The 19955-nt window shown below is 32.8% G+C and overlaps 1 long non-coding RNA gene across 1 annotated transcript; it reads left to right on the top strand.

Moving 5' to 3' along the window:
- The first annotated feature begins 13518 nt into the window (after window positions 1–13518).
- On the top strand, window positions 13519–14347 carry LOC135083800 (uncharacterized). The gene is made up of 2 exons (XR_010259702.1): window positions 13519–13728; window positions 14103–14347. It is a non-coding gene; the product is annotated as an uncharacterized LOC135083800 (long non-coding RNA).
- Window positions 14348–19955: the final 5608 nt, after the last annotated feature.

Here is a 19955-nt window from a genome sequence, read left to right as displayed (position 1 = left end):
TCACAATAAGTACATTGTGAATTTCTTTGTTAATGGCTGTATAGTTTTTTATTTGAGTCAAAGAAAATCGTAGTTGTTGTATAAAAAAATAATTTATAAATCTATTAGGGTACATTTTACTGTCGTCTTTTTTTTCTTAGAAACTTGCAGTAGATTATTCACTTTTTTGGAAACTGATAATTACTTGTTAATACCATAATTTAATATGGAAATTTGTACTGTTAAGTAGGTAATTTTTTTTCATTACCTTATAGTAGATAATGTCTTTTGTTGATGGCTGTATAGTTTTACGCAAGTTAAAGAAAATCGTAGTATATTTTTTTCTACACAAATTTTAGTTATAAGATGACATATATGATTGTTTGTTTGTTTGTATTGAAGAGGCTCCGAAACTAAGTACTGGACCAATTTGAAAAATTATTTCACAATTAGAATCGTTTATTTTCCCTAATGAAGATAGGCTATAACCGGATTTTTACAGGCGGTACGAAGTTCGCCGGGTCAGCTAGTTTCTTATAAACATGCAAATACGGTAAAAATGATTCATTTTGTTAATGGCTGTCTAGTGTTACGCAATTACAGGTAATCATCATTTTTATTGTAAACAGAATTAGGTACCATTTATTTATAACTAGCTTTTGCCCGCGGCTTCACCCGCGTGAAATTTAGTGCCACAGATTGGCATAAATTATACCCTATATGTTAATCTAGATTACAAATAATAATACTGTAAAGGTTCAACCAAATCCGTTCAGTAGTTTTTGCGTGAAAGAGTAACAAACATCTACACAAACTTTCACCTTTATCACCCTTTATAATATTAGTAGGATTTATAGTCAGCGACAATAGAAATGTTCGCTCGCTTGAAATTTTGTAAACAATTATTGCAAAAAGTTAATATTAATTTATATTATTCTGTTCTGTTGGCTTCAATGGTGGGTACCTATTTATTTCAATAAGTTAAACTCTAGGTAAAATTGACATTTAGTATGGAAATGTAATTTTAAACCAGTGTTCATCCCTTTCATAGAGGAGGTTTAATTCTCTAAGGTTCATTCCGGGCTTAATTTTTTTTGTATAATGGGTTTTATGACTGAAATTGACTCAAACAGAGATAAAATAACTAAGAGTCTTTAACATTTACTTACTTGGCAATTAAAGATAGATTTACTCAAATCCTACTTCGTACTATGTAATATTATAAATGCGAAAGTTTGTATGGACGTCTGGAATCTGAATGTTAACAGGTTTGTTACTTTTTCACGCAAAAACTACTGAACGGATTTTGATGAAACTGCAGTATTATACTTTATAACCCAGAATATCTTTGAATGCAGTTCCCTTTCTTTACAAAAATAAAGGAATGTTTCCTTTGAGTAAAATTTTCTATCTACAGTATTAAGAGTACTTTCCCTACAGGTGGCATTACAAAGTTCCACCCTGTATAATTTATGACGATCTTTGACAAACTAAATTTCACGCGTGTGAAGCCGCGGGCAGCAGCTAGTTACTAAATATTATGTTCATAAATAGTTCAGTCTCAATGTTATTGATGAAAATAAAGCCCAACTAGACTTTATTTTCTATTGGCGCGGTAGGTTTTCTTTTATTTTTCTTAAAAACCTACAGTTGATGATTCTGTGAATTAATGACTGTATAGTTTTACTTACTAATAGTATTTCATAGTTTCCTAAGTTTATGGTGCTTACTTATAATTATCGAGTTCAGCGGATGATTTTTTATTCCATTATTATTTTGTAATTTTCCTTACGGAATAAGAAATCATCCGCTTGGTATATTATCTTCGAACGTGTAGATAATTCTAAGATGTACTTCATGTTCAGACTCAAGTGCTCAAAAGATAGGACCACCTTTGTAATTTTGTCGATAGTTGTATGCATTAGTTTTTAAGTTGTATTTTTATGAAATAAATTTTTTAATAAAACTTATGTATTTGGTTTTTTATTTCTATAAATAATTTGAAATAATAATGTACCCGTACCGTTATTGGTGCGGTAACGTTACTCGTTATAAAATATATTAAAGCGGTACTGCAACGTCGCTAAGGCAGTCGTTATTAAAAAGTTACGATCTTTTTTTTTTTTTTAGCGCTACCCAATGGAAGTCCATAGATGCCGGAACTTTTACTATGAACGGACCAATCATAGGGCCGTTTCCTATCTGTCCCTGTCTCATCTGTGGCATGCAGAGCCCCGATTACGGTAACTTTTAACGTTTCCAATCCAGACGCGCTTCTGATTCTGCGATACGATTGGTCAAAACAGCTGACGTACGCTGTTGAACGACCAATCGTATAGCAGAATCGAGAAGCGTGTCTGGATTGTAGACGTTAAAAATTACCGTAATCGGGGCTCAGGTGTCCGTGGTATGCAAGAAGCTACAGATAAAAATGGAGGCCACACTCCGAATACCTACTTGAAGCACAAACTATGTATCACTATCTCGCTCACTGTGGGCAGACTCTCTTTCTAAATAAACAAAAAATATAAAGGACATCATCCATTTTGGTCCAAAATCAAAAGTGCCGGCCAAAAAATAAAAGTGCTGTATTCTGATAGAATACGTCCGCCTTAGCATTTATTACTATGGCACCAAAGCTGTAGCACCACTGTGCATCGTAGTATTTGAGCTCTAAAAATATATGAAACGACTGACTTTGATCTCAAATACTACGATGCACAGTGGTGCTACAGCTTTGGTGTCATAGTCAAAAAAAAAAAAAAAAAAAAAAAAAAAAAAAAAAAAAAAAAAAAAAAAAAAAAAAAATAGTAACAAATACTAAAGCGGACGTATTCTGTCAGAATACAGCACTTTTTTTTTTATTGGCCGACATTTTTGATTTTGAACAAAAAATGTATGAATCGTCGATGAATTTTAGATCTCAAATACTCGACACACAGTGGTGCTACAGCTTTGGTGCCATAGTAACAAATGCTAAGGTGGACGTATTCTGTCAGAAGACAGCACTTTTTGTTATTGGCCGACACTTTTGATTTTGAACAAAAAATGTATGAATCGTCGATGAATTTTAGATCTCAAATACTCGACGCATAGTGGTGCTACAGCTTTGGTGCCATAGTAACAAATGCTAAGGCGGACGTATTCTGCCAGAACACAGCACTTTTTTTTTTATTGGCCGACACTTTTGATTTTGAACAAAAAATGTATGAATAATCGATGACTTTTAGATCTCAAATACTCGACGCACAGTAGAGCTACGGCTTTGGTGCCATAGTAACAAATGCTAAGGCAGACGTATTCTGTCAGAATACAGCACTTTTTTTTGTTGGCCGGCACTTTTGATTTTGGACCAAAAATATATGAAACGTGGATGATGTCCTTTGCTCAAATTCAATGAAACTCAATGTAAAATCTTTATTTCTTGACATAGGTATCATTAAAAATGATAAGTGTAAATACTGGTAAAACGTTAAGAAGAAATTACTGTAAAAAATGTGAAAAATATTTACAATGATCCAATGTCGTAAATCACGAAATAAACACTTACGCGTGGAATCTTATGTCACTTCCAGGACACCACGTACTACCGCAACCACGCACTACAAAATTTTGCATCATTTCTTGTGATAAAACAATGACTATTTCCATAGCTGGGCACCGTTAATCAAATAGTTAACTTCGTTAATCGTTAAACCGTTAATAAAAAATTTAACTTCGTTAAAAGTTAAAACGTTACATTTCGCAAGATTTAACGCAAGTTAACGTTAATCGTTAATCCGTTAACACATGATAATAAAACGAAAAAAATAATTGTTGCATACAATCGCGCATAGAATTTATTCCTCTTTTATGTTTGCGATACAAGCTTTCGAAATTATTTGAACCTTGCATAAGTATAATTATTTTTTTCGTTTTAGTACTACTGCATTTCAAAATAAAAGCTTGTTTTTAAAAAAGTTTTTTTAATTATTATAATTTTATTTTACACTTTTTAGTAGTATCTCAATCTCAGAGCCTTGGTTCAATTACAATACCATACAATTTATCATTACCAAATTAATTTATTTACCAAAGTGCTCGAAAAGACAAATCCAGCAAACCCTAACTCGATAAGTTTCCACCATTTCGTTTAGGAATTCCTATGGCCACCTCCTGACTCCATCATCAGGACTCTGGACATCATCTAGTACTGAAGTGCTCGAAAAGACAAATCTAACGAACCCAAATTCGATGCGATACTGCCGTTTCATTTAGGAGTTCCTATGGCCACCTCAAGACTCCATATCAGACCAGCTCAATGGTACCATAACATTGCATTGTCATCGTACTTACTTAAGTATACCAAATTTCAGCTCAATCGATTGAGGAAAACTGGTCTTAAATTCAGTTGCAAGAGTTGTCCCACACATTACACATACTAACAAGGTGTCGTTAGTGATCGGGTCACTCGGGTGGAAGCCCGAACGTACTTGTCAGAACACGTTTTTCTAGCGTTTTTCAGCGTGCCTGCTGTATCTTTTTGGTAAATAGTAGGTACTGGATTAACGATTAACGGACTTAGGATAATTTAACGGAAGTTAACGAGTCCGTTAACATTTTTTAAAGTTAACTTAAAAGTTAATCCGTTAACAGAAATGTTAACTTCGTTAATTAACGATTAACGGATTAACGAGTTAATGCCCAGCTATGATTATTTCCTGTAAACAATCTCAAACGAAATTAACTGCATAATAAACAAAATAGTAAACAACCGCCATGATGGGCCGGATTGGGCCGATGTTGCCACATGGTACCGATTCCCCAGGAATTGTGATTGTAATTCCCTGATTCGCCAACACATTAAACCTAAACGGCCGACAATTTTGTGACTTTTAATTCAACTAGGTCGTAGTTCAAATATTTAATTATTTATTTGTTTAACTTATGATTTGGTTAGTGAATTGGCTATTTCGAAGAATTTACTAGGACATTTAAATCAGGAGATAGCAATACTACAGTTCACACTAAAAAGAGAGGTAGGGCCACAGAGAGCGAGATTGATATAAGTAGGTATTTGACTCAAGTTTTTGCTCCAAGTTTGCCCTCCATTTTTATCTTTAGCTTCATGGTGGTATGACTGTCATCCATTACTATGCATTATTAGGCGAGCGCACGCAGCGGGCACCCGCTCCGAGGCTAAGTAAGTGGCGGCCCCTGGAGTATGATAGTCTTTAACATGATATGTGATAAATTAATATCAACTTTGAAGCAAATCACCATTAAAATAACTTTCAACCCTTTTTAGGGTTCCGTACCTCAAAAGGAAAAAACGGAACCCTTATAGGATCACTTTGTTGTCCGTCCGTCCGTCTGTCAAGACCCTTTATCTCAAGAACGCGTGAACGTATCAAGCTGAAATTCACATGAAATACTCAGGTCTATTGTCCCTTTAAGCTGTGAAAATATCAAACTTCTAAGCCAAGCCAATCAAAAGATACAGCCGATTATGTCGATATTTTCAACAAATTTTCGACACTCGCAAAGGAATCAAAACCTACAGGATACTTCCCGTAAACTCAGAATCTTGAAATTTGGCATAAAGCATTGTCATATAATGCAAATATAGGAAAAATTGCAAAAATTACATTTTTTTAGTTATATAATATAATAAAAATATTTTAATAAAATGAAACTTACTACCTTATTTCTCACGAACGAATAAAGGTATCAAATTGAAATTTATACCAAATACCTAGATCTATTGTCCCTTTAAGAAGTAAAAAAATCAAACTTCTAAGTTAACGCGATCAAAAGATACAGCAGTTTATACCGACACCTTAGACGAATTTCCGTCACACGCTAGGGAATCAAAACCTACAAGGTACTTCCTGTGAACTCAGAATCTTGAAATTCGGCACGAAGCAACGTTATATAGTACAGATAAAGGAAAAATTGCGAAAATGATAAATTTGAAGTTATATAAAATTTAAAATATTATTTTTGCTTACATGACATAAAATATTTTTTTAATAATTATAAACTTACTACCTACCCTTTTTCACATGAACGCGTAGAAATTCATATCAAACACTTCTTAAATCTAATTGCCTCTAAACTGTGAGAAATTCTAAATCAACGCAAAAATTCAAAACGCTGAGGTAGGTACCTAACTATAATGCAAATATAGGAAAAATAAATAAATAAAAAATAATCATACCGCATATTTTGAAATTCGCCACTACTCGCAACGGAATCAAGTAAGTAATTTGATTTAATACGTCATACATTGTAAACCGCTACGTTTGTACGGCGGAACCCTCGGTGTGCGAGCCCGACTCGCACTTGGCCGGTTTTTTTAACATAGTTAGGGATGCATTTCACTAAAATACGAAACACATCTTCCATTAATTCAGTTATAGAATGTTTACCTATTGAAAAGGATGATGGGTACAAATGTATGGAAAGTGGTACCCGCTCCAATATCCATAACCAATATATATTTTAAAAGGCCTTTAGATGTAGGAAAATGTCTGCTATGGGGCCAGTTCTAATTCACGTTTTGAAAGCAGTAATTCCACTAAGTATTATAATGAAAGTATAACACAATCATCCATGTATACGAGTATGTATTATGACTACAATCTATTAATATAACTAAAAGAAGCATTGAAAAGGAAAGGATTATACCTACGATGAACTACCCAAGCTATTAGCCCTTTATTCGCTTTCATAATAATCATCATGATCATTTTAGCCATAGGACGTCCAGTTGAACATAGGCCTCCCCCAATGATTTCCACAATGGCCGGTTGGTGGCGGCCTGCATCCAGCGCCTTCCCGCTACCTTTATGAGGTCGTCGGTCCATCTTGTAGGTGGACTTATTGGGTCTTGTGGGTTTATTCGCTTTAGCAACTCATAATAAAACCCTTAAGAAGTAATAAAACTTTAACCCCATTATTTATAAAAGTTACACCCTAGTTGAACTCTAGCTTAAATTGTCATTTGGTATGGAAATGTCATTTTAATCCAAGGTTCATTAACGCTTCAAACTCGGTACTTCTTTCCCAATTCCATAAAATTCAAAACTTAGAAAGTGACAAAAAACTTTAAAATAGGTAGTTGAAACAGACTACAGCTAATTTTCATAGTGGACTATACTATACGATAAACATGTCAGTCAATTTGACAACCTTTGTCGGAAACATTATTCAATGAAAATATTGTCCGAACCCTTAGTATTTCTCTTCGACAAATACATTAACACATTGTGAACCACTTTTCTTTCACTACTATAAAAATATTTTAGAAATTTAAATCACAAAATCAATTGCACACATATATAATTAACTTTTTAAAAAAATAAAACCGACTTCAAATGCGTGAACACAAAAAAAAACTAAAAATTAAAAATATTGCGTATAAAAAAGTTCATCCCCAATTTTCCACCCTTGGGGGTGAAATATTTTCTTCAAATTCGCATGAAACCACCCTTTTGATAATACCTATTCAACAAAAAAATAATCGTTCAAATTGATTTATAATCGGCGGAGATATTGCGTATAAAAAAGTTCATCCCCAATTTTCCACCCTTGGGGGTTGTTTTTTCTATTATTAAATTTAAATGGGACCACCCTTGAGGTATTACCTATACGCCGAAAAAAGATTTTTTCAAATCGGTTCATAATTGGCGGAGTTATCGCGTAACAAACATAGAAAAAAAAAAAAAAAACATACGGGTCGAATTGAGAACCTCCTCCTTTTTTTTGAAGTCGGTTGAAAATAAAGTTTGTTTACACTTTGACAACAATAGACTGACATGCAAGGTGACATGTCAATGAAGTTTTCAGTTACTGTTGCCATTAAAAGAAATTAGTACCATTAGTTTTCCGCAACATGGCGAGGGTTTTTATGTTCCTGGTCAGGCTATATAACCTGACTTATCGTCATAGCGACGCACTTTTACTTTTCAACCGACTTCAAAAAAGGAGGAGGTTCTCAATTCGACCCGTATGTTTTTTTTTTTTTTCTATGTTTGTTACGCGATAACTCCGCCAATTATGAACCGATTTGAACAAATCTTTTTTCTGCGTATAGGTAATACCTCAAGGGTGGTCCCATTTAAATTTAATAATAGAAAAAACAATCCCCAAGGGTGGAAAATTGGGGATGAACTTTTTTATACGCAATATCTCCGCCGATTATAAATCAATTTGAACGATTATTTTTTTGTTGAATAGGTATTATCAAAAGGGTGGTTTCATGCGAATTTGAAGAAAATATTTCACCCCCAAGGGTGGAAAATTGGGGATGAACTTTTTTATACGCAATATTTTCAATTTTTAGTTTTTTTTTGTGTTCACGCATTTGAAGTCGGTTTTATTTTTTTAAAAAGTTAATTATTGACATAAATAAATTTACTTCTAGCTTTAAGTTGACTGTAGATACAATGTATCTCTCTAAAAAATTAAAGAATAAATTAGCCTCTTTGATTGCATTCAATATTAAATGTAATCATATTCATAAAAATAATCATAATCAGGGTACTAATAATTTGATTTCTCACTATGTAAATAGTAATAATATTAAGACTGTACCTACTACTAGTTGTTTAAACTGAGGCACTCGACAAAGGCCAAGTCTGGAACATTCAAGATTGTTCATCAAAATATTCAAGGCTTGACCAGCAAAGTTTTAGAAATAGAGCTTTTCTTAAAAAGTTTTGACATTAATGTAATGTGTATTACTGAACACTGGCTTAAGAAATATGAAAGCTCTCTTTACATAGATAATTATCAGTTATGTAGCGCGTTTTACAGGAAGTCTGCCATTCACGGAGGCTCCTTAATACTTGTCAATAATAATATTAAATGTAAAGAACGCAAAGATGTAGTAGGGCTATCAGTTGAGCGTGTTATCGAAATTTCCTGTGTCGAGCTTGAGAGTTACATCATTGTATGTCGGCCGTTTGGTGTAGTGGTTCAGAACGTGCTACTATGCCAAGAGGTCCCGGGTTCGATTCCCGGCCGGGCAGAAATTGAAATGATGAATTTTAATTTCTGTGACGGGTCTGGGTGTTACTATGTATAATATGTATGTATTAAAAAAAAAAAAAGTATATAAGTAGTATATCCGTTAAGCTAGCACCCATAACACAAGCATTAAGTTGCTTACTTTGGGGCTAGCTGGCGATGTGTGAAATTGTCCAAAGATTTATTATTATTATTTATTATTATTATTATGTGTGTATAGACCCCCTTCTGTGGACTTTGGTATTTTTGAAGCGGCTATTGAGGATGCTCTTAATAAAACTTGTAACAGCAACAAAAAGGTCTTAGTTTGTGGAGATTTTAACGTCAATTTACTAGATAGCTCATCATCATATTCTGTAAGACTACTTTCCCTTTTTAAGTCATTTAATTTGTTTAGTCAATTTAAGGAGCCAACTAGAATTACGGAAACCACAGCTTTGTCTAGATAATATTTTCTCTAGCTGTGTCCCTGACAAAAAAGCTGTCATACACAATCTTACGTCAGATCACTGTGGTATTAAAGTAGAATTTATTTTTAATAATTCTAATAATACAAGTAACAAAAATGCCGTATGTAGACCTGTAACCATTAGTCGTCTAGAACGTTTTAAGAATAATCTTGGAAATAAATTGCATTTAGTGCCGTACGTGCAGGGAGACCCAGATGCTCTTTACAATAACCTTTTCGAATGTATTAAAACCGAACATGACAAAGTTTTTACTGTAAAGCCATTAAAACCAAATACCAAATCTAAGTTTAGTGACTGGGCTACTAAGGGAATATACAAAAGTCGAAATACGTTATATGAGCTTTATGGCATGAAAAAGTATAATAATAGTATATCTTTTCTTGAGCATGTGAAAAAGTATTCAAACATTTTTAAGAAAGTTTGCTTCATGGCTAAGTCTTTTTATATTCGGGACAAGATAGGAAACGCCAGTAATAAAATAAAAGAAACTTGGAATGTTATCAACCGAGAGACTGGTAAACTAAAACCAAGAGATAATGACTTTTCTCTCAAAGTTCACGATAATTTGATATCTGCAGATAAAGATGTAGCAGAAGCTTTTAACAAATTTTTTGTTAATATAGCTTCAGCAACAACTGCCAACTTAAAGTCATCTCCCTCCGAGGCTGAAGAAATATTGAAAACCCACGTGACACAGTGTGACTCGCACTTCTCTTTTAAACATATTACTCCATTAGATATCACTAAAACTTTTAATCTTTTAAATGTAAAGAGTACAACTGATATCTGGGGCATCTCTGTCAAGATAGTCAAACACATTATTGATATAATTTCCCCACAGTTAGCGATAATATTCAATAATTGCATAGAGAAGGGAATCTTCCCCGACCTCATGAAACACAGTAGACTAATGCCATTATTTAAGTCTGGTAGCAAAACCGACCCTGGCAATTATAGACCCATTTCTATCTTGCCCGCTTTGAGCAACATTTTTGAAAAAATCATACAGGAGCAACTTATGATTCACTTTGGCTCTAATAAACTAAAAAAAAAAAAAAAAACTATTTCATAGTGAACAATATGGTTTTACCAAGGGTCGTTCCACCACCGATGCCGGGGTTGCACTACTTAAACATATCTTCGAGGCTTGGGAAAATTCTCAAAATGCACTAGGGGTCTTCTGTGATCTCTCAAAAGCTTTTGACTGCGTAGAACATCAAACGCTAATTCGCAAACTGCACTATTATGGGGTAAAGGACTCGGCTTTGGATTTAATACAATCCTATTTAAACTTTAGAGTTCAAAAAGTCGACATAAATGGTGTTTTGTCTTCTGGGTCACCTGTGAAAATGGGAGTTCCGCAGGGGTCCATTCTGGGTCCATTCTTGTTTCTTATATACATTAATGATCTACCATATTTTGTTAAAGACTCTTGCGAAATCGTGTTATTTGCTGATGACACATCTTTGATTTTTAATATTGATAGAAGTAAAAATAACTTTGACGATGTAAATAATGCACTAACAAGAGTTTTAAGTTGGTTCACTACAAATAATCTACAACTGAATGCAAAGAAAACAAAATGTATAAAATTCTCTTTGCCTAACGTAAAAACAGTTAGTACTTACCCAAATAGAACTTAATAATAATGCAATCGATCTGGTAGAATCTACTGTATTTCTGGGAATTACCCTGGATTCAAAACTCTAGTGGGGCTCCCATATAGAAACTCTGGCGGGAAAGCTCAGCTCAGCGGCTTTTGCAATAAAAAGGATACGGTCATTAACCGATGTTTCAACAGCTCGCTTAGTCTACTTTAGCTACTTTCATAGCCTAATGTCATATGGAATCATGCTATGGGGCAAAGCTGCAGATTTTGAAACAATATTTATTCTGCAAAAACGTGCCATAAGATACTTGTATAAAATGAAAGCAAGAGCGTCCCTTAGAGAATTGTTTAAAGAAATTGGCATTCTCACGGCCGCTTCACAATACATCTTAAACTGTATTCTATTTAAGTATTCAACAAAATAATAATGAATTCAAAAAGAAAAGTGATATTCACCAAATCAATACTAGAAATAAAAATAAATTGGCTATACCCGCTTTTAGACTTAATAAAGTGTTTGCCACCTTTATGGGACAAGGTATCCATTTTTATAACAAAGTCCCTGATAAATATAAAGAGCTACCGTACAATAAATTTAAAGGTATAGTTAAAGATCACATGCTTAAAAAAGCCTATTATACAACTCGAGATTTTCTCAATGATAAATCATCCTGGGAGTAGGATTATGATCCTCTCATGCTCGCACTAAAAAGAATTAAAATCGTGCTATGAAAAGTAATGTATAAACTAATCTAATTTTCTAAAATGTTATAGTGTCATGCTTCTCAATCTGGACTGTTACTTAGCTTTATTATTAGTTTTTTTTTTCTCTAAGAGATAACTTGGTATTGTCATTCTCACTAAAATGTCTCTGGGGTGGTGGCGTAGTGAGGCGGGTCGTTACTCGTTACATTCCCTCTAATATGGTCGAGTGAAGCGATGGCTGGTTCACTCGTCATGTCTGTGAACAGGCGCTGCTTTCGGGGACTGGTCAATCCAAGTTATTCCAACTTATGTATGCGAGTCATTTCTACTAGTATTTAAGTGTGTAATCTGTAAGTCTAGATATTAGCACGTCACTACCTTGTTTAATATACCACGCAATTTTGTATACCCATTCTTATAAGATACACTATACAAGAATGCATGGTAAATTCAGTGAACTGCTCCTGAATCGAATGTACCTACTACTGCTATTTCTATTTATTTATATTAACCGGCAGGCAGTGGTGACTGAGTTTGATGCGGCGCTTCTTCTCAGCACTTGCCAAATGTTGGTCTCGAAGCGCTGGTAGGGTAAAAAGATTATGAGACATGTAGAGGCTCCTTAAGAGCAAAATGACGATTTGTAAGAACTATTTATTAGTCTAAACAAATAAAGAAATTTTGACTTTGACTTTTGACTTTGACCGTCTGTCCGTCCGTATGTCACAGACATTTTTTTTCCGAAACTATATATAAGAGCTATACTGTTGAAACTTGGTAGGTAGATGTATTCTGTGAACCGCATTAAGATTTTGATGCAAAAATAAAAAAATAACAAGTGGTTTTTATTACTTTGTGTCATTTTTTATCGTATTACCTTTGTAAAACCAAAAATCGCATCCCTATCACTATAGTCTTTTTCACCTAAGATGATCCGTATGACGTTTCGAGTTTGAAAGATTTAGAGATGTCACATAACTAAACCATAGCGATTTGTCAATCGATTTTTTTCGGAGAGTTAGTAAAACCTACTTTTAGAGAAATATTTTGTATAGGTGTTATTTAACAAAAAACATACTTTTTTTTAATAACAAATATTATTATAACAATTTTTTATTGATAATATTCAAATTTCATGGTTCGTGTTAAAAAAAACGATCCCTAAAAAGTACTGGTTCTGTTTCTTTAAATTATAAACCATTAATTTATTTTTAATGCGTTTATTAAAGTCAATAATCGAAAAATATAGTTGATTTTTGTGATGTTTTTAATAACTAAGAATTCACTGCAATCGATTAATGAACCGCGGAAATAATCGATTTTATTATACAAGAAATACCCCAGCACTAAATCTATTCCGTTTTACACATCGCGTACATTAAATAAAAAATATTTTTACATCGTATTTAATTAAAATATAATCAATAGACTCAGATTTTACTAAATATTTCAAGACAAGGTAGTTTTCTTTTTTTATCATATTGCTAATAAAATACAAATATTTTTTCAAAAATATTCTGCATATGTAGTATGCGTAATATGGATAACCTTGAAGTGTCATACGGATCATCTTACGTGAAAAAGACTATACGTTTGCATTGATCGTTTGAACTAAGCCTGTCCGGGCGCGCCATTCAACCATAAAGTTAATATTCCTTCGGAATAGAGCAACAAAGAATGAGCGAGCGAGATGTCACTATCTGCAACCCTGTGTGATAAAAAGAGATGTGTGATGGTATCATCGTCACGTCAATAGAACCATTTTTGCAAAAGATTTGACAGGCAGTGACACATAGAGGCACAAAGAAAATTTTAAATTATAGTTTTTTATAAAAATATCGTAAAATCCTGTTTATTTTTGGAAAGTTTGTTTTCTTATATAATGGTGACCTGTTCCGTCTTTGATTGTGATGTACACCAAAGGAATAATCCTGCAAAATATTCATTTCACAGGTAAATTTATTGAAATCGACACCTCCAAACTTTAGCTTTATTTTTGTGAATGCGCTTAGAATTTTAAGCACTAAGTGTGATAATTATGTTCTTTAAACATTAATTTAAGTTGTAAGCGAAGATTTCATGCTCATAATCCAGAATTTATGAATATTTTGTGTAAAGAAATAATTTTCGTTTTACACTAGGGTTGTACCACAATCGATAAATATATTTTCTGCGCTGTTTATCACAGTCACTGCTGATTATGTAGGTACATAAATGGCGTTTGTATGTGAATATAGAAAAGTATTATTTTGTAATTACCTGTTAGTTAATAAACTAAACTAAATATTACATACTAAATATAATAATAAATATGTTTATGCACACAGATGTTTGTACTGTGCGGGAATCGAACCCGCTACCTCCGGAATAGTAGTCCGTTTCAAACCACTACACTATACGGCCAACAACGATTATTACATCGTTAGAATCCTATTTTCTTACGTTATCGTCAGAATTATCATTTTTTAATTATTGTTTTACTCCTACTAATATTATAAATGCGAAAGTTTGTATGGATGTCTTGATGTTTGTAACTCTCATTCTTCCAAATAAATAAGTTGAATAATTTTAATCTTCTGAGTTTTTTTTTATTTTCTTTGGCCACTCTCCCAATTCCCATATACCTACAATCCCATTCCATCCTATTCTATTTATATTATTACTGTTAGGTGTTAATTAATATTTAATCGAAATCGATATTCATGTGAAAAGTAACGACATACATACATCACTGACATGCACACATATTTATTTTTACACACACATATGACATCTCATTTTTGGTTTCGTTTGACAGCTCGTGATTGTTGCTCTATTCCGAAGGAATATTAACTTTATGCATTCAACGCTTCGTTAACAACGAAACTGAAAATGACTCTAGATTTGTAATGTTGATAAAGACAAGTTAGATTTCAAATAAAAACAAAAGATTTCGAAGTAAAATAATAATTTTCAACCGACTTCAAAAAAAGGAGGAGGTTCTCAATTCGACCCGTATGTTTTTTTTTTTCTATGTTTGTTACGCGATAACTCCGCCAATTATGAACCGATTTGAACAAATCTTTTTTCAGCGTATAGGTAATACCTCAAGGGTGGTCCCATTTAAATTTAATAATAAAAAAAACAACCCCCAAGGGTGGAAAATTGGGGATGAACTTTTTTATACGCAATATCTCCGCCGATTATGAACCAATTTGAACGATTATTTTTTTGTTGAATAGGTATTATCAAAAGGGTGGTTTCATGCGAATTTGAAGAAAATATTTCACCCCCAAGGGTGGAAAATTGGGGATGAACTTTTTTATAATATACATTAAGAATAGGGTCTCAATGTACTGCCTACCTTCAGTGGTAACATCAAGGTAATAATTAGTTAACTAAAAAGCAAGAAATAAGTAAAATTTTATTAACCTATATATGCCCAGAACTATTTAGGTCTCAGATTTTTATGTAATTTGGTATATTTACTCTATATAGGCCCCTAATCATGAACCACGATGAGTTTTTGGATTTCAGTACTTGGAACTATTTTTTTTTTCAGTGGGTCGAAAACGACCGCCTGGGCATATATGAGACAAGAATATAAATGTTCGTGGTATAATGTATTTTCAAATAATAGTCGTATTCATCATATAATTAGTTTACAAATTTGAACAGATTAAAGCAAATAGTGTATAATAATCATATTTGGTTTATTTAGGAACTTGAATAATAACACAGTTAGTACAATTTATGCTGAAAAAAAATTTTCATGGAGATTTATACCGCACTTACTGCATTTCTTCACAGTAATGTTTTTGCATACTGCATAATTTGTACGAATCTCACCGGTCAGGATCAAATGCTCAGCACCATACCGCCTTACACTTAGTGGTATATTAGACGGCACTGGGCGTGTCGAAGGTCCAGACTGAGTTCAAGGAGATCCATATTTTGGAAGCAAATTTCTAGCAATTTACCTTCAAAACTCCAGAGTTAGTATTGACGGTGACATCAATCAACCATGTGAAAATACCATAAACCGTTTTTTTCCTTCTCATCAATAACTCTGCCACAATAGCGAGATCACTTGGAGCATCTGTAGATACTTTAGAGATTCGAAAGTAAATTGCTAGAAATTTGCTTCTAACAAATGGATATCCTCGAACTCAGCCTGGACCTTTATGCCCTCTAATATACCACTAAAAGGCGGTATGTGTGCTGAGCATTTGATCCTCACCGGTCAGATTCGTAGAAATTGTGCAGTATGCAAAATGTAACAAGTGTTTGCAGCATTTCGTGGCTAAATTGTACTAACTGTGTAATTATACAAGTTCCTAAATTAACCAAATATTATTACTTTATACTATTTACTATAATTTGATGAAATTATAAATTAATTGTATAAAAAACACGACTTTTATTTGAAATACTTTATACTGTAGGTTTTCATAAAAACCTACATTCTGGTCTCATAATTATATGCCCATGCGGTCGTTTTCGACCAACAGAACTTTTGTAACAAATAACAAAGCACATATTTATATTTTCACAACACTTCTTACTTATTTACCTTGGAAATATATTCATTTCATTATTTTAATCGCAATAATCGTTCAAAACAGAATACATAAAATAATACTTACAGTTTTGTGAGACTGGGTGCACTAATTTTAACAACAAAAAAATCTAAGAAATTCAATGTCAAATTCGAAAAAAACTGGAGGCGAACGAACTTATTAACTGTTATATTTGACTAGGAAGTTCTTGCAAGATTATATTTATGGCATTAAAACAGAAAATAAACGTACAGATTTTTTTTTATTAGCATCGCAAGAGAACATGTACCATTGGGTCGTTTTCGTGCCTCTGGGCATATATGGGTTAAAAAAAATAAAACCGACTCCAAAAAACCTACACTAAAAAGTAGAAAAATAATTACTAATTACCTACTTATTTATTAGGACGAATTATTAATATTTATGTAGGTAGGTATACCATGATTGATACTTTTGGAGTCGGTGCAGGCAAACTTTACATGTTTCATAATCTTAATAATTCGTCATACCTACCTACATAAATATTAATAATTCGTCCTAATAAATAAGTAGGTAATTAGTAATTATTTTTCTACTTTTTAGTGTAGGTTTTTTGGAGTCGGTTTTATTTTTTTTTATAAAATTTTTACAAGAAGTTATTGGAAGAAAAAAAAATTATATAAAAAAAAATTAAAATTCTCAAAAAATTTTGACATTTTTGGCGATAAAAATAGGTCTAGTTTCACCTATTTTCATATCCTCCTGAGACCCCCGCTGTCACTCGTGACACTTGAGTATATGTATATTTTTTTTACAGCGCCATTTATTGGTATTTATGAAAATTAATAAAAGTGTGTGAAACGTTAGAATATGTCACATATCCAAAAAATTGCTATGCCTCGCACGAAAGGGTTTTTGATTTTCAACCGACTTCAAAAAAAGGAGGAGGTTCTCAATTCGACCCGTATGTTTTTTTTTTTCTATGTTTGTTACGCGATAACTCCGCCAATTATGAACCGATTTGAACAAATCTTTTTTCTGCGTATAGGTAATACCTCAAGGGTGGTCCCATTTAAATTCAATAATAGAAAAAACAACCCCCAAGGGTGGAAAATTGGGGATGAACTTTTTTATACGCAATATCTCCGCGGATTATAAATCAATTTGAACGAATATTTTTTTGTTGAATAGGTATTATCAAAAGGGTGGTTTCATGCGAATTTGAAGAAAATATTTCACCCCCAAGGGTGGAAAATTGGGGATGAACTTTTTTATACGCAATATTTTCAATTTTTAGTTTTTTTTTTGTGTTCACGCATTTGAAGTCGGTTTTATTTTTTTTAAAAGTTATGTAAACATTAATTGAAATTTTGAATTCGCGCGACCTCCGACATGACACATTCCAAGAAAAGAAAATATTATTTAAAACAAGTTTTTTGGTATTGTTTTGTGTTTTCTGTGTGCTACGGTAATATATCTCTCAGATTGTGCGATAAAACTATTAAAATGTTTCTATTGTAATAAGTATTTTCGTCAATTAATTCGAGTGTCACTGGTGACACTTTGGGCACTCGTGACTTGAAATATGGTCCTTTTTAGGATTGTCTGATGGTAACGTCAAGTCAATATTATGCAACTTTGATGAGACAGATGATGAAAAAATTGATGCTCCATCCTCAGATCAGACCCTGGATATCATCCAAGACCAGAGTTCTTGTCAATACCAATCAAATGAGTCAAAACTCGACAGAGTTACATCGTTTAGTCACAGAGTTTCTATGGCTACCTTCCGTCTCCATCATCAGATCAGCTCCATGACCTCATTTTATTGAAGTTTCATCTGAGTTACATGTCTATGCAAAATTTCAGCTCAATCGGTTGGCAGGAAGTAGCTCTAATTCAGCTTCCAATATTTTACTCAAACATACATTCACAAATTTATTGCAAGTTAAATTAAAGTTTGTAATAACAAGTTCAATAAAATCTGTTAAAAAGTAAATCTTATATGATTCTAAACAATTGCAGATCAATTTGAAACTAAAAACACCTATTTTACCATACCTGAAGTAATTAAAATATTAATTAATTCAAGCCCGTTTTAATGTCTTTGAAACCCGTAGTGTCACTGGTGACACCCCCCATTTTGGCGTATGTAGGGGGGCTAGATTTTTTTTCGCATTTTTTGTTAGTTGTACATATGAAACTAAGCCTGCCTTCCAAAATTCAAGACAATCCGTCAATTTTAGGGGTCTGGGTCTCAGGAGGATATGTGCACTTTATCGTGACTCACACTGTATGTTAATCTGGGTTATAAACAGTACTACTGTAAAGTTTCATCAAAATCCGTTCAGTAGTTTTTGCGTGAAAGAGTAACAAACATCCAGACATCCAAACTTTCGCATTTATAATATTAGTAGGATCCGTTGTACTAGACAACGTCAACGCCAACCTTAGAGAGTCTAACGTTTATTACATTCTCTAAGGTATATTACTAGACAAGCTTTGCTTAGTTTGGGACAAGTAATAGTGTAAAATGTCCAAGGATATTTATTTATTATTAATAAATCATTAACTCAAGTCCTATATCCTCCTGGGGCCTGGCGTCATATATTTATTACATAAAACAAAAAAATATAAATCAACGCTATCTGTTGAAATTTACCAGAACTTTTACGTTAGTTAGTTAGATGGTGCATCTGTCCATCGTTCTTAGCTGTGATTGGCTAGTGAAGTGACATTTATATTTTTTTATCTTTAATTGAACTAGCGACGGCGCCGCGACCGGGAACAAGTGGTTAGTAATAATGAAATTTTTAATAAAATATGAACGATTTCTATAAGCCTTTGTTATTATTCGTTTTGGGATTTGAACTGTTTTATTATCTGAGTATCACTAATTGTGGAAATACGTATGAAAACTACGAAAACCATGGTGAAATCTGAATGTCATACAGGTATTACATGAGGTCCCAATTACTAGTGTAAACTGACAGAGCCCAGTGTAATACTTGTATGACATTATACATTTTCTATTAAATAGCATACAATCTGATATTATTTTCTTATTTGTTTAGGTAGATATATGCGAATATAACATATAAGAACACTCAAAACTCGATTTTAGTGGTAAAGTTGGCCCAGAAGTATTATCAACACCTCAAGTCACTTTGTTTTTTTTTATGAAATTAAAATAATTTCATTAGGCACTTAATCAAATTGTTTTTTATTTTTTTTTATTGCTATTGACCTTATCTACATCACTTAATGTTAATTGCACATTGGTGTGATGCATTTTTTTATCACGAGGATTTTTTAATTTGAGTCATCCATATGAAATACAATAAAATTTTAAAAATACTATTTAAAAAAAATAGAGATGCAATGTTATTGCCCAAAAATGACATAAAACTTGATAAAGAATCTATCTAGCTACATTTTAACGAAAAGGTACTTAAAAAATATCAATATTTGCATCCACTGCAAAAAAGTAAGTACAGGCAGAAAAAAAAATTAAAATATGTACAAAAAATTTTTGGCATCTCAATATATTTCAAAAATCGATTCAAATTCGTTGTAGATAGTCAAGAAACTTAACTAGGAATTACTTTTGTGCAATTTATTACGGGACATCCTGTACATGAAATAAAAAAGTCGTTGACATTG

Source organism: Ostrinia nubilalis, chromosome 24 (assembly GCF_963855985.1).
Source record: "Ostrinia nubilalis chromosome 24, ilOstNubi1.1, whole genome shotgun sequence".
Lineage (NCBI taxonomy): Eukaryota > Metazoa > Arthropoda > Insecta > Lepidoptera > Crambidae > Ostrinia > Ostrinia nubilalis.
The sequence above is the reverse complement of the archived record's forward strand: the minus strand, read 5'-3'. Positions and strand labels throughout refer to the sequence as shown.